The following is a 16,104-nucleotide window of genomic DNA, read 5'->3' as shown; positions in this document are numbered from 1 at the left end:
AAAAAGAGCGAAGTCTGGACATTAATGGTAAATTTCAGTGTGTGTGATTCTAAGAGACATAGTGTCACATTTTCAAATGGAAATAACAGACTACTTATATACATACATTTTGTTATTTTTAAAAGACCACTGACCTGGCCCAGTCCTTCCATTGTATAGGTAGAAAACTGGTCCAGAGAAGTTAAATAAGTTATCTGATAAGCAAAGAAGAACTAGAACCAATTTTTTTGTTTGTTTGTTTAATCCAAATTCCTAGTCCCTTATGTATAATTTTAACTATAGGTTTAAAGCAATTTCTCATTGGTATATTTTTTAATCTCTAGATACATTATTTGAACTTACACTTTCTGTCAAATTCTGAAATTTGTTATGCTTAATCTCACAAGTAATCTTAATCATTGTCTTTTATGACTGAATCTGTGACCTCCTTTATTTTTACTGCAGAGAAAATATTATAACTGTATTTAATTTCATGAAATATCATTCATTTACATTTTCCTGGATGTGATAATTTGAAAAGTGATAGGACAAAATTTTATTTAGCACAGAAAAAGAAAATGCCAATTGGAAGAAAAGTACCTTCAAATTTTTTGACATCTTACAAGTTTGAATTGATCCTGAAAATTACAGTTGCTTCTCACAGACCCAGCCAATAACAAGAAGCTTCCTAGAGAGTGTGATAAAATAGCTGTGTAATTTGGGTCTCACTTTTCCATCTCATCTCTTTTGATCTCACTACCACTATACAATTAAGCCCCCCAAAAATTCTCAAGTGTGACCACTTAGTTCTTGTTACTTTCAACTTCATATCATATTACAGTATATGCAAACTTTAAGCAGGTTTTGATATAATTTTTAAAAAAGACATTTAAACAAAACTAAGGGCTGAATATACTGGACTGAATAGTTCTCTCAGGTTAGCAAGGGAGAAACTGCCTTACATGTTTGTAAAAGAGAATTTGTAGTGGTAGTAAGATGTGTAAGGGAGAGTTTGAAAAGCATCCTGAACTCCATATCATGGCACATGTCGCTCAGCTTGGCATTGACTCCTCTCCCTTCGTAACCCCTATGCCTTCAACTTTCTCTTCTACATTCTCTCTTTCAGTCTTCAGTTGTTTGCCAAGTTGCCCATGGTATCTCACTTCTTTTGGCATGATATTGCATCTACCACACTGTGTGTTAGTCTTTGATTTACTCGCCAGTCTTCTCGTTAGACTTACATCTCCTTAAATTCAGAGATTAAATTTTATTTTCCTCTCCCCACCACCACCCTGGGTTACATGAAAGTGACTGCCACAAAGTAGGGGGCCCTTATTTAGAAACGAAGAAGTGTCATAAGAAGACTAAAATAGATAAAATTTTACCAGAGTACATAGTATGAAAAGATTACTTGGGTGAGAGGGTGGAAGAGGACAGGAGATGGAAAATCAGGAAAAGTTGTGGTATAGGCAGTGATGTTTTGAGTAATGCTTCCACTGATAGCTAGAACACTGATGGGATAAAATGCAAGAAAGTGGACTTGAGAGAAAAGAGATTGAGCAAAAATAAATAATCAGGTAATTATGTGTAAGAAAGAAGAATTACTCTTGCCTGGCTAGAATAGCAGGAAGAAAGCGGGAGGGGAAAAAGATGGTTGATACCAGACTCTAGAATATCCTGGAGTTTAAGATTTAAAATTTTGTTGTGAACAATAAATGAATTAATGAACTGTGTTTTAGGAACGTTAGCTTTGTAGAATTTTGCAAAACGTTTAAGGAGGAAAGTTAAGAGACTACCGACAGTCTCCTACTTACATAGTTTGACATGATTTTTCAAATTTATGATGGTGCAAATATACGCATTCAGTAGAAATCCTGAATTTTGATCTTTCCCCAGATTAGTGATATGCAGTATGATATCCCCTCGTGATACTGGGCAGTGGCAGTGAGCTATAGCTCTCAGTCAGCTCCAGGATCACGAGAGTAAAGAGCCAAAATACTTACAACCATTCTGTACCCAGACAACCATACTGTTTTTTTCACTTTCAGTACAGTATTCAATAAACTACCTGAGATATTCAACACTTTATAATAAAATATGCTTTGTGTTAGATGATTTTGCCCAATGGTAGGCTAATGTAAGTATTCTGAAAACATTTATGGTAGGCTAGACTAAGCTATGATGTTAGGTAGTTTAGGTGTATTCGATTCATTTTTGATTTACAATGTTTTCCACTTACAGTGGGTTTATGAGAGGTAACCCCATTGTAAGTCAAGGAAGATCTATATTAACAATGCCAAGCTGGAATTTGTCCCGTGTCCAAAAAAAGTTAATAGCTGATTGGATTATATTTCAGTGATCATGTGCCCTGCTGAAAAGAAGGTGGAGTTGAATTTGGAAGGCTTGACTGTGTTTTCACTAACTTTGTAAACGTCTGTAGTCAACCTAAGTTTTAGTCTTACTAACTTGAGAAGTTAAGAACTATTCTGCCTGCAACATATGTTTGTTGAGAGGATTACATGAGAAAAATAAATGTTATATAAATTGCAATTCACAAAAAAATTATTTGTTTCTGTCATACTGGTTTAATGAACCACAAAGCTCTTCTGAAAATATGGCGTCCAGGGACCATTTCTTGTTCAAATGCATATCATTACATAAAAATACATAGTTAATAAATCCAGCTTCATATCCATGCACATGGAAAGAAACAAAAGGAAACTCTATAACTACAATTTTTTAAAAATACTTTTAGGTATCAGGAAGCTATAAGGTCAAACAATAATTATGTTCACTTGAACACAGCCTTATTGTCCTATATTGAATTTTCATTATAAAAATGCATGTTTATCTAGCCAAATGGACTAAATACTTTGAAGCAATCTGGTAAATACATCAGAAAAGAACTTGGAATAAAAAAAGTTTAATTTGTTCTTGGATGACTGTATTGCCAATGAAAATAATATGAATTAGACATAGCCTAGAAGTGAGATTGTCTTACATTTAAAAGAAAATATTTAAGAAAGGCAAATCTGTTCTCCAACTAGATGTTGTTGTGACTGTAGAAATCTGAACTCAGTGACTGGAAAGTTTAACAGAACCCTACAATGCAGTTAATCTTCTGAAAACAGAAATAGTGAGCATTTATTACTGAAGAGTGAGTTGTAAAACTATCAAACATTACCAGGAAAGTCAAGTATAAAAAGAAAAAATAGCTCAAAATAACTTTCCTATTCCATGACTGTTTTTCCTAAAATTTATTTTAAAGTATAATTGCTTTTTCAGTATGTTTTATCTCAAAATAATATATTCTTTTAGCATTAATAAAAGAATCTTCAATAAATTATAAATGTTTATACTTATTGCAAATAAATATCTCCATAGTAATTTCAATATAATTTCTGTGACAGGAATTTTGCTATTTTTCTTAAGATATATTCATTTATTTATCCAATACATAACATAAGGTATACATTGATACTTCCCACCAAGTGTTGTGCTGGGCAGTAGTAATATATGCCCCTACCCTCAGGAAGTTGATATTCAAGTGGGGAAAAATATACACTAGAGGTGCCAATGTTATAAGAAGATTTTTAATTTGATCAGTCTCAAATGCTATAAAATATTGCAGCATTGTACAGATTTTAACATCCTAGGAACAGTATTCTTAATAAGCCCTCATTTATCTCTTACTTTACATTTTCAAAATCTTTTTCTCAGCTTTTGTCTTCCTCCAACCCCACTGCCATATGCAGTCAACAAAAAGTCAGAAGTAAAATGATTAAACAGTTAATCCCAGGCACCCCCAAGTATGTGTTTTATATTACAATTGTTATGCTCCCAGAACATTTAACAAATGAAATAATATGAAAGGCTAAGGTTATAAACATTTTCTACATTATTTTAAAAATATATTTAAGAACATATTCATTATTTGAAACATAGGTACATAGCTATGGAGAGGGAAGAATGATCCAAATTCATGTAAAATTTATTCCATATAAAGGAATAATCTATATAATGTCTATATACTATAACTTCTCTAGAGAGAACCATATAAATGTCACAAATGCTATGCTGAGTATTAAGTATGCATAAAAGATTTTGTCCTCAAGCATTGTATAAGATTGTCCAATTAAATGGTATTATGGTATCTCATAGTAATTAAAGAAAAATGAGTAATTCCAGAATCCACCCAAACTCTTTAGTTAGAAAGCATAACAATGTAAAATGATCTCAGGAACTAAAACCACCGTGATTGGAACAAAATTGTCATCTGCTTTCAAAGTTAGGAAACACTATATGTTGTTTTCCCATGACCTCATGGTGTCTTACGTTTCATTAAATACTGCCATTCTTTTCCTAAGCATTTCTACCTCCAAATAATCAGGTAGATTTGGTTATGCAGGATGAAGCAGATGAGAACTGAGTGCAAAGATGGAAGTTTTGATTGTGACATGGCCAAATGAAGGGAGAAACGAAAGAAACAAACCGCTGACTTTCATTATTAATGTAGAATAATTCTAATAAACAAGGATTTTCTGTAAATACCTTTGGGAAACCTAATTCTTCATGTTTTCTCAATGCCACAGGAATCTCAAAGCGTTTAACCACATTCTGACAGGACAGAGGCACACACCACGACTGTAATATGCCTTGGCAATCAAACTGTTTGAATTCTGATCTAAAAGCTTACCAGTTGTGTGACCTTAGACAAGTTACTTAACCTCATAGTGTCCAAATTTCCTCACATAGAGGAAGAGGCTGTGGTAGATTGCATTTCCAGTCTCCTTAATTCAATGCCTCTAATTTGGTCCCCTTCGCTGTGGAAGAACTATACATTCCCAACCTATTGAATTCAGTCATGACCACATGACCTTGTCTGACCAATGAAGTAAGCACAGAAATTACATGAGCATCACTTTCAAACTGACGGATCAGGGGAGCAGCACGAGGTATACATGGGCTCTGTCCCTCTGCCACAGGTCTGGCCATGTCCTCAGACATGAGGTAAAGCCTCAGAAAGCCCACCTTGGATACATAATATAAGAGAGTAATTTGTGTTTATTAAGCCACTGAGCTGTTCCATTTGTCCATGAAGGCAGTTTAACCTCGCCTACCCTGATTCATACAGGGTATTCACAGGTACCAAAAAGATCAGATTAGATTGTACAAGGAAAGAACTTAGAGGCACACCTGATATGATAAAAACTCAATTCATTGTAGGGATTCTTAAGATTATAGTATACATTATTTTCATTAAAAAGTCTTTAAAAGTTTTCAGAATGTATCTTAAATGCACAAATAATGTGTATTTGTGGCTATTTATTAAAATGGTGCCCACTATCTCAGATTCATTTATATCTAACACTTCTTGAACATTTCTCCTTTGTAAAAAGTATTACTTCATCTGAAATATTTTTGTTTGAAAATTAAAATTTGTGCCTGCATTTCCTTGTATATGCAAAAGGGATAAGAGTACTTACTTCATAAGGTTGTTATGAAGAAGAAATATATTAACATATGTAAAGCACTTGGGACAGTAACTGACATTTAGTTAGTTCCATACAGTTATTATTTTAATTATTATTAATGATATAATTCTCTATCTTGTCCTATTGTATTTCCCTGTAGGTTACTCAGCATTGCCAACCACAGGAATTAATTTCCTTCTATACAATTAATTGAGGATTTTATTTTTTTATTTAGTTAGAAAATAAGCAAGTATTTACTGTGATTCTATTATGTACTTACAATAGTGGGAAGTAGGAGGGAGATTATTTAGTGTTAAAGCTGGTCAGAAAAGAGGTGGAGAAATAAATTGATCCAAACAACAATAAATGACTTAGTGTTGAAAGAGCCAGAGAAAATGAAAATTCCATCATTCTCAGTGTAAGTCTCTCCTATCTCCATCAGAATGCCCTTTCTTATAGCTGATCTTTGACTAGTCACTTTACTTTGCCCTGTAAAATCACTTTGTAGATAAACTCACCTTTTTCTTCTCCCTGTATTCTTGATCAAATTTAGCCTGGCCTTGAGAGGACAGCACAGCATTTCCAGCTGTACTGTCCTTGGGAAACGTGTTACCATTGTTTCAGTCAGAAGAGGGTTAAGAAGGTCAGCTACTTTCCAATGTAAGGTGCACCAATGTTAAGTTTGTTTCCTTCTCTCTCAGGTCCCATGGTATTCAAATAAGGTACTGGGTTTGCATGTAATTAAAAGTATGGTGATTTTGAAAAAGAAATACAGAATGTTACCAGGTTCTTTACTGAGTATATTTCACCTTATCTAGGGGATTAAAGAAGTTGGCTCTTGAAAGGTGCTCTTCACCATTGAAAATAAGTAGAAAACTAATAATTATCAACAATTTGAGGAAAACCTTCTAAAATGAATGATAGAACATTCTTGGTTGTGGGTTTTTTTCTTCCATCATTTTGAATATATCATGCCACTCCCTTCTGGCCTGCAAAGTTTCTGCTGAAAAATCAGCTGATTGTCTTATGGGAGCTCCCTCATACTTAGTTAGTTGCTTTTTTCTTGCTGCTTCTAAGACTTTGTCTTTATCTTTAATTTTTCCATTTTAATTACAATATGTCTTGGTGTGGTCTTCTTTGAGGTGGTCCTGTTTGGGACTTTCTGTGATTCCTGGACATGGATGTCCATTTCCTTTTCCAGATTATAGAAGTTTTCAACTATCATATCTTCAGATACGTTCTCTGCCCTTTTCTCTCTGACTTCTCTTTTTGAGACCCTTATAATACAAATGTTTGCATCCTTGATGTTGTCCAAGAAGTCTCTTAAACTGTCCTCATTTTTAATTTTTTTTTCTTTCTTATGTTCAGCCTCAGTGATTTCCACTACACTGTCTTCCAGTTCACTGATCCATTACTCTGTATCATCTAATCTACTGTTGTTTCCTTCTAGTGTATTTTTTATTTCAGATATTGTACTCTTCAGCTCTGTTGGCTCTCCTTTATATATTCTAATTCTTTGTTAAAATTCTCACTGTGTTCATTCATTCATCTCCAAAGTTCATTGAGTTCTTTATGAACATTACCTTGAAATTTTTGTCAAATAGATTGCTTATCTCCACTATGTTTAGCTCTTTTTCTGAGGTTTTGTCTTGTTCCTTAATTTGAAACATATTCCTGTCTCTTCATTTTGCCTAATTCTCTATGATTGCTTCTATGTATTGGATAGATTGGTTATGTTGCCGATCTTGTAGAAGTAGCCTTATGCAGGAGATTCCTATGGTGCCTAGTAGCACAGTCCCTTCTGGTCGCCAGAGATATATGCTCTAGGAGTGCCCTTTATGTAGCCTGCATGTGCCCTTTTGTTGTGGTAGGGCAGGTTACTGTGGTGCACTGGTAAGTCCCTGGCCTGGTTGACTGCCAGGCCTTGCCTCATGTGGTAGCTACTGGCCCTCTGGTAGGTGAAGCTGGTGGGTGAGGCCAGCTCTGCTGTAGCTGTCCCCAGGAGGGCCCAGGGCTACAGTTGGACCTCAGGTGGACAGTTAAGCCCCAGCACAAATAGAGTAGAGGGAGGATTCCAAAATTGCATTTGCTGGTGCCTGTGTTCTTCTGGTAGAGTTAGCTCTCCAAAACGGTTGCCCAGATGGAATGCTAGTTGCCTCCTGCCTCTATTGGAGAGTCTCCAAGATCAGCAAGAGGGTCCAATCATACTCCTTTCAAATTACTGCCTCTGCACTGGGACTACTGGGATTTGGGGTATGTGAGATTCTGTGTATGCCCTTTAAGAGCTTGTTGGCCTTCCAAGACAGACATTCTGGAGACTTGTCCTTCTGATGCAGTACCTGATGGGAAGCCTGATGTGGGACTCTGACCCCTTGCTCCTTTGGGATAACCTCTGTAATTATAATTATCTTCCCATTTGTGGGTTGCTTACCTGAGTGTGATGTGTCTTGACTATATCATGTCTCCACCCCTCCTACACTTCTTGTTGTGGTTACTTATTTATATCTTCAACTGTGGAAAATCTTTTCTGCTAGTCTTCAGGTTGTTCTCATAAATAGTTGCTCTGTAAATACAGTAAGTCTCCTACATATGAACCTTCAAGTTGTGAACTTTCAAATATGCAAACATGCATTTGCATGTCCAATCACATAAGTTAGTTCAGGTGTCTGGCATATGTTGTCACGTGCGTTCATCCTCTACAAGTGGTTGTGCTTTTGTGTACTTTACTGTATAGTACTGTATAGAGTACAGTAGTACAGTATCTTTATTTCAAACCCAGGATGTCTGGAAACAAGCGTAAAAGCAGCAGTGGTGTAGCTGATACTGCTAAGGATCGCCAGGAATTGGAGGCCCCAAGAAAGGACGAAGAGAGACAAGAGGAAAAAGAAGTAACTGAAGAACCAAAGGGATTCACAATGCAGGAAATGGCAAGGGGATTTTCTTTGTTTGAGGAGGCACTGTTAGTTTTTGAGGCAGAGGACCTGACCATAGAACGGTACACGAAGGTTGCAGCAGCCATTCAGAATTTACTCCAGTGCTACCGTGTCATCCATGATGAGGAAACAAGAGCTACTACTCAGACATCACTGGATCATTTTTTCAAGAGAGTAGATAGAATTGAATCCAACAAGGAACCGGAACCTGTACCATCAACGTCAGGTGTGAGTGAAATTGCAGCTTGCCCTCTATCTCTTATTGCTGACAATCCTTCAGCTCTACCACATCCCACACCTCTCACTCCTCCAGTCAGTAATTCTTCTTGCCTGTTCACTCTATGCCAGCCCCTGTATGCCAGCTGTTGTAGGACTATTGTACTTTTCAAGGTACTGTGCTGTAAAATTTAAAATAGTTTCTTTATTTTTTGTGTCTGTTTGTTTTTTATGTATTATTTGTGTGAAAAGTATTATAAACCTATTATGGCACAGTACTATACAGCCTATTATGTTAGTTGGGTATCTAGGCTAACTTTGTTGGACTTATAAACAAATTGGACTTAGATATAGAACAGAACTCATTCTATGTACGGGACTTACTGTAGTTGAAATTTTGGTGTGCCCATGAGAGGAGGTGAGCTTAGCTTGTCTTCTTCCTTCACTCTCTTGGCCACATGTCTGACAAATGTGAGTCAGAGCAGTCCTTGTAGCAGTCCTCAAGTGGGAAATTGTAGCTCCAGCCCTGGTCCAATCTTTGAAACTTGCTTACTTTGTAATTACTTTTAATCTACCATTCAAGAAAAGTAGCTGAGTTCTACATCCTGCACTAGACCCAGAAATAAACAGAAATATCATCCATCCATCCACTTTTAAAATGAACCACTACTGGAAAGCAGAATCTTTGAGCCAGAGTTTATCATGAGAAATTAAGTTTTCTGGAAACACATTGAAATCTTAAAAAGTTATTAGGCTTTTAAAACATCATGATATAGCATTTTAGAAACAACGTTTCTGTACTTTAAAGTTCAAGGGTATTATAAAAGACATAAAGGCCCATAACATTAATAAATTTGGACATTATCTTGCAGTTACTGGTAATTTGTTAAAGCAGAGTAACATTAAATTTTGGAGTTTGATTGTTTGTGTTAATAATCTGTCTTCAATGTTGTGAATAGATTTGTTAGATCCAAGTCTACATACAAGGAAACTGGTTAAGAAGATATAGCAGTAGGTATAGAAGAAAAAAATACACATATTTAAGAATCTGAGACCTGGAATCAGTAGCTTTGGGACTGAGTAGACATGAGAAGTAAAAATGGGAGAAGAAAGTAGGATTGTGCCCAGATTTTTAATTCTTGGACTATGTAACAGGGACAGCTAGTATTCCAGTGTCCATTGTGTGACACTACAATCATCTGTTCAGCTGGCTCACGGCTGCCTAGAATAATGGTTACATAAACCAGATTTTTAAAGTTTCCTGTGGTCATGTGACTAAGTTCTGGTCAGTGGGCTATAAGCAGGAGTGATGTGTGCACATAAATGGAGGTGCCCTTAAATGGAGCAGATATGTTCTTTATTTTTATTCTGATGATTAGTCTGATGTGTTGTCAGAAACTCCACCAGCTATCTATGACAATGCAAACTGGGAGGACAATATAGGGGTGGCAGAGGGATAATACAGAAGAAAATATTTTTTAAAAAGTCCATGACTCTGTCATACAAGCCCAGAATTGCTGACTTCTGACCTTTGTATATGACAGAATAAAATCTGGGATTGTGAAAGCAACATCAATTTGGGTTTTCTGTCACATTCATTATCTTAACTAATATCTCTATTTTATGCTGACATCATTCAATGGTAAGAAATACAAGAAGAGGAGTTTCTCCGGGGGGGAAGAAAAAGGAGTTCAATTCTGATTGTATGGGCTTTGGTATTTAAGCTTCTTATGAAACAGTCGGACGGAGATATCAGTGAGATAAGAAGAGGACCTAAGATAGAGACTTTTAAAAAGAAAATAGAAAACAATCTTCTAAAGAAATAGAAGTCAGGAAAAACACTAAAAATAGAGGCTAGAAAACCATGAAGTTTTGACAGCACAAAAGACAAGACTGGAGCTCATTTCAAGAAGGATCAAGTGGTCAACAGTGACAAATGTTGAACTGTTAATTAAGTGCTGAAGCACGTGTCTTGAATAAGGGATAAAGTTATTGACAACCTAGGGGAAAGCAGTTTCATGAAAGAAGAGGTGGCAGAAGGCAGATTGCAAGTGGGTTGATGTCTGAGTGGCTGGTAAACAAGTAGAGACAGGCACACAGTGGAATGGCGCCAACCTCATCTTGACCATTATGTGGCACAACTCTTCCTCCCAGAAAGTAAACTTGGTGCCCACCCTGCTGTAGCCATGGCACAATGCTTGTCTTCTCCTGTATTCTTTGATAATTCAGTTCAGTTTTGCCCATTAGCTGAGATGCACTAGATTTTTGACAAATATCTTTCCACCCCGTGGTCATTTTAAGCACTTCTGTTATCCACTCAGCACTATTCCAAATTTTGTCGATTCTCTTGAAGTTCCTACCTAATCCTTAAACGCCTAAATCCACAAATAACATCATCTACTACTTCCTAAAGCCAGATTCTCAACTCCAGCACTATTGATATCGGGAGGGGGGGTGTATTATAGGACATTCAGTAGCATCCCTGGCCTCCACCCATTAGATGAAAGTAGCAGCCCCACCAGTTGTGACAACCAAAAATGTCTCCAGATATTGCCAAATATCCAGCAGGGAGGCAAAATTGTTCCTGGCTGGCAACCACCAGAAACAATTTGTCAAGAACTTTTTCACCTTCCTTTTCCCACAGCCACAGATTCAATACCCCTTCACATTCTTCACATAGAGACACAAATGGTAGGACTCTCATTTTGAGAAATAACTTTGCAAACCTTTGTGTCCTTTATTTTTTCCTCTCTATTGAATTGCTTTCCCTTAACCTATATGTAGGTTGGTTCACCCTGATAAAATAACTATCAGTTCTGAATCTCCTTTAGCTATCACCTTTCCTCTAACCTTCTCTGGAAAGTCAATCTTTATAATCCTCTCTAAAAGTCTCACCTCATTTCTTACTTCGTAACTATCTAAACCTTATACACAAGCCATGTTAAACAACATTTATAGTTTTCTTTCCTGTCTTGCTTTTACAAATCTTTCTTTTGCCCTTCTCTTCTTTCTACATAAAATAACATCTCCTTCTCATTCACTTGTCTAATCCTCCTGAATTCTTAAAAACAATCCAAGAAGGCTTCCTGTCTTTAATATTACGGGTTCGGTTCCTTGTTAACATACTCGAGAACAGCCTGGGTTTCCTTATGTCATTGTACATATCACACTCATATACTTTCAGTTGACTCTTTCTTTCTCTGTTTTCATAGCCTTGAGATCCTTGAGACTAGGATCTATGTCTTCTTTTTCTGCTGTGGTTAGCTTTCCTGAATCCAAAGTGAACATGAACTGGGCCATATTCTCACGCATAAGCAGTCTGTTCCTTTGACTTAATTGTACTCAACTGTGTTCAGACACAATGGAAGCTGTTAGGAATTTCATTTACACCTTGATGCCTCACAAATACATCCTCTCCAGCTCTGTTTATTTTGGTCAACTCATTTTTTCCTATCCATTTATCTGCTCATCAGGAGAGATGAAAGTAATGGAAATAAGATATTCTGTTCAGGGACTGGTTAATAACTTCTTCTACCTGACAATACAGTAGCAATTGGAACCAAGCTGCTTATTTATTGATTGGTGACCCAAACGGAAATTGTTTTATTTCCTCCCTTAAAAAGGTTAACCACACTTCCGAAAGAGGGTTTTCAAGAACTCTGCCTGAACACTTTACATAAAGTTAATCAAAGATAATGGATAAAATGTGATTTCATGTCACCATTGAATGTCCTAAATAACTCATTTCCATTTTTATTCAATTGAAGCTATTCAGGGTGATATGAAATTATAACAGCATCAAATGAACTTAACTCCAAAGACATTATACACTATGTTATTATTGGGCTATTGGGATTATAGTAAAACAGTTATTCAGTTCAAATTTTATTTAAATCCAAGGATCCAGAAGATTAAGCTAAGATTTTTAACCAAAACCCTGAACAATTAGAAAAAAACTAGCCTTATATAATTAATGCAGTTCACAAATAATATTATTCAATATTTCTTCTCCTAAGAAAATATGTATAATTTATACAAAGATTTTTGTCCTAGATGTATCAAAACTTTATTAAAATAATTTAATCACATTCCTAAAACAAATGTATTCTAAGTTGTTATAGGTTTATCCAATCAAGAAATTTGTAACTCTGCTTCATTGCTTGATAAACTGGGAATGAAAACACTGGGTAAATAAAAAGAGAATCTTTATATCCAAACTAGTAATTTTGTCTTCTCTATTCTACTTCCTTGAAACCAAAGAAATTCCTTTAAAGGTGAATTTAGAGAATGCTTACTTAAGTAGATGGCCATAGAGAGGAACTTATTGAAATTTTTCTCCATTTACCAGTTCTTTTCCTTTTTTCCTCCTCCCTCCATTTCACAATAATAGTGATATCAGAGTCCAGGCATCCATAACCAAAAAGTAGATGAATTTTTAACACTGAGTTAAATTTACTCATTTGTTCCCAGAAGTTGTGTTAAACCAGCAGTATATATTTTTTAAATTTAGTGGTCTTGGCCACAGATAGTCAAAGTGTTATTTGAAATGCTTTAAGACTATTTTTATTAATACTTATTCTTTATCAATTTTCCTGTTCATTTGCATTATACCTCTCCCAATATAATGTATACTATAAAAGGGCAAGGATTTTTGTAGGACTTTGATAAGTATTTGTTGAATAAAAATTTTGATATAAATTATAGTACCTTCATCTATAATTTCATTTATCATCTGTATAGGACTTATTGTTCAGAGAACCAATCACTGTGAGGATATATTTATTAGCTTTACATGATCTAATCATCAATTTAATAAGTAAATATTTGCATTCTTGGCATAAAGCTATGCTTGTAATGCTATATTGAATTGACCAAATGTTCATGCTTTTAAATAATTAGTACCTTTACAAAATAATGATCACTATACCATTATTTATTACTTTCTCTTACCAGATGCAAACAATAGTTATATGTTTATATATTCCAGCTATTTAAGTTCATGTTATAATTGCTTCACATTTTTCTTGAATCTAGCTTTTGCTCATTGATTCTATTCACCTTATATGAAAGAGAGCATTTTAGGCAATGAAACAGTTTGATCTGTTCTCAGATTGGTAGATGTATTTGGTTCTAATCCCTAGAAACAATTTCAGTCAAAATTAAAATTGTAAGTATGTAATGATTGATAATGTGAAAGTATATTTCAATATGTATACTGAAAAACATATTTTTATGTCATTGTTTTGTCTTTACAGAGTTCAATTGATAAATATTTCAATTATTTTGATATTCTGTTACTAAGTTCATATTCGTTTAGAATGATTGTGCTTCTTGGAGAACTGATGCCTTTATCATTATGCATTGCCTTTGTTTATCTCTGGTAATCTTTGTTGTTCCAAAATTGACTTGGTCTAAAATTAATATAACTACTACAGCTTCTTCTGATTATTGTTTATGACATATATTTCTCTATTTTATCTCTTTACTTTTAACCAATCTGGACCTTTTTTTTAAAGTGGATTTCCTGTATACAACATAGTAGTTATGCCTCATTTTTATATCCGTGTAGAGTATCCCTGTCTTTTACTTGGTGTATTTAGACCATTCATATGTTAAATGATTTTGTTATAGTTAGATTAATATATACCATGTTTGTAGCTGTTTTCTATTCATGCATTATCTGTTCCTACACCTTTTTTTTCTGTCTCTGCTTTTAACTGACAATTTTATCTCCTCTCAGCATATAAATAATACTACATTTTTTTAAATTAGAGTATAATTGCTTTACAATGTTGTGTTAGTTTCTGCTGTACAATGAAGTGAATCAGCTATGTATATACATATATCTCCTCCCTCTTGGACCTTCCCCCCCCCACCATCCCACCCATCTAAGTCATTGCAGAGCACAAAGCTGAGCTGCTCTTTAGAAAAATTTTAATGAATGCCCTGGTGTTTCTAATATACATTTCTAACTAATCTAAGTCCACCTTCAACTGATATTATACTATTTCACCTGTAGTACAGGTACCTGATAACACAGTATTCCTAATTTCTTCTCTCATCTCTTGTGGTATTACTTTCATCTATTTCACTTATCCATGAGCTAGGATCATCCAATAGTTTTTTATTATTATGACTTTAAACAAAGTTGTATTTTCAATCAATGAAGCATAAGAAAAATAAAATATTTTATTTTTACTTTCATTTATTTCTTTTCTGATGTTCTTTATGTGTGCACATCCAAGTTGCTATTGTATATAATTTTCCTTCTGCCTCAAGGAATTTTCACATTTCTTACAAAGTATGTCTACTAGTAATGAAGCTCCTCGGTGTCTGTCTGAAAAAGTCTTTATTTCTCCTCTACTCTTGAAAGAGAAACTAATTAGATATAGATTTCTAGGTTAGTGTTTGTTTACTTTCAGCACTTTTAATATTTTACTTCATCTTCTTCTGGCTTCTATGATTTATGACCAGAAGTCTTCTGTACAAAAGTTATTCTTGTCCTTGTTCTTCTATAGATAAGGTGATTTTTCCTTCTGGATTCTTTCAAAATTTTCTCCCTGTCCCCTTGAATTTTTTCAATTAAATGTAATATGCCTATGTGTAAGGGTTTTTTTGGGTTTAGGCTTTGGTATAGATTTTGATATTTATCATGGATGGTCTTTTCTGACATTCTTAAACTTGTGGTTTTGTGTTTGTCATTAATTTTGGAAAGATTTTGGCCATACTAGTTCAAATATTTCTTATGTTCTATTTTATCTTTCTTCAACTCCTAGTATTCTAATTGCATATTATATTACATTTGCATTTATTGTTCCACGGTTCTTGGAGGTTCTGTTCTGGTTTTGTTTGTTTTAGTCTTCCTTCTCTTTGTGTTTCAGGTTGGGAAATACAAGCTGGCCTGTGTCCAAAGTTATTGATGCTGTTCTCGGCCATGTTGAATCTACTGATGAGCCCCTGAAAGGTATTTTTTATTTCTATTATAGTTATTTTTTCAATTTCTATCATTTCCATTTGATTTTTCCTTAGTAATTCACCTTTGTGCTTATGTTACCCACCTATTCTTACATGTAGCTTATTTTTTCCATTGAAGCATTAAAGTCCTTAGCATGTTAACCATCATTATTTTAAATTCCTTGTTGCTAATTTCAACACGTGTGTCTTATCTGTATTTAATTTTGGCACTTGCTTTTTCTCTTCAGACTGCGTTGCTTTCATGTTTTTGGCATGCCTTGTAATTTTTTGCTGAAAGCCAGACACTCAGGTAATAAGAACTGAGATAAATAGTCTTTTAGTGTGAGGATTTACTTCATTCTGGCCAGGAGTTGAGCTTTGTTGAATGTTTGCTATAGCTTTAGGTGACAAAGACTTCATATTCCTCGAGTGCCTTTGTTTTTGTCTTTTCTCTGATCTTTGAGTTTCCCTAAATATTCCTCTTCAGAGAGATTCTGCATCTTGCAGAACTGCTGGTTTTTGTATCCCTGTTGATGTAGAGGAGGTGA

This window comes from Globicephala melas, chromosome 3 (assembly GCF_963455315.2).
Source record: "Globicephala melas chromosome 3, mGloMel1.2, whole genome shotgun sequence".
NCBI lineage: Eukaryota > Metazoa > Chordata > Mammalia > Artiodactyla > Delphinidae > Globicephala > Globicephala melas.
This window is presented reverse-complemented; position numbering follows the sequence as displayed.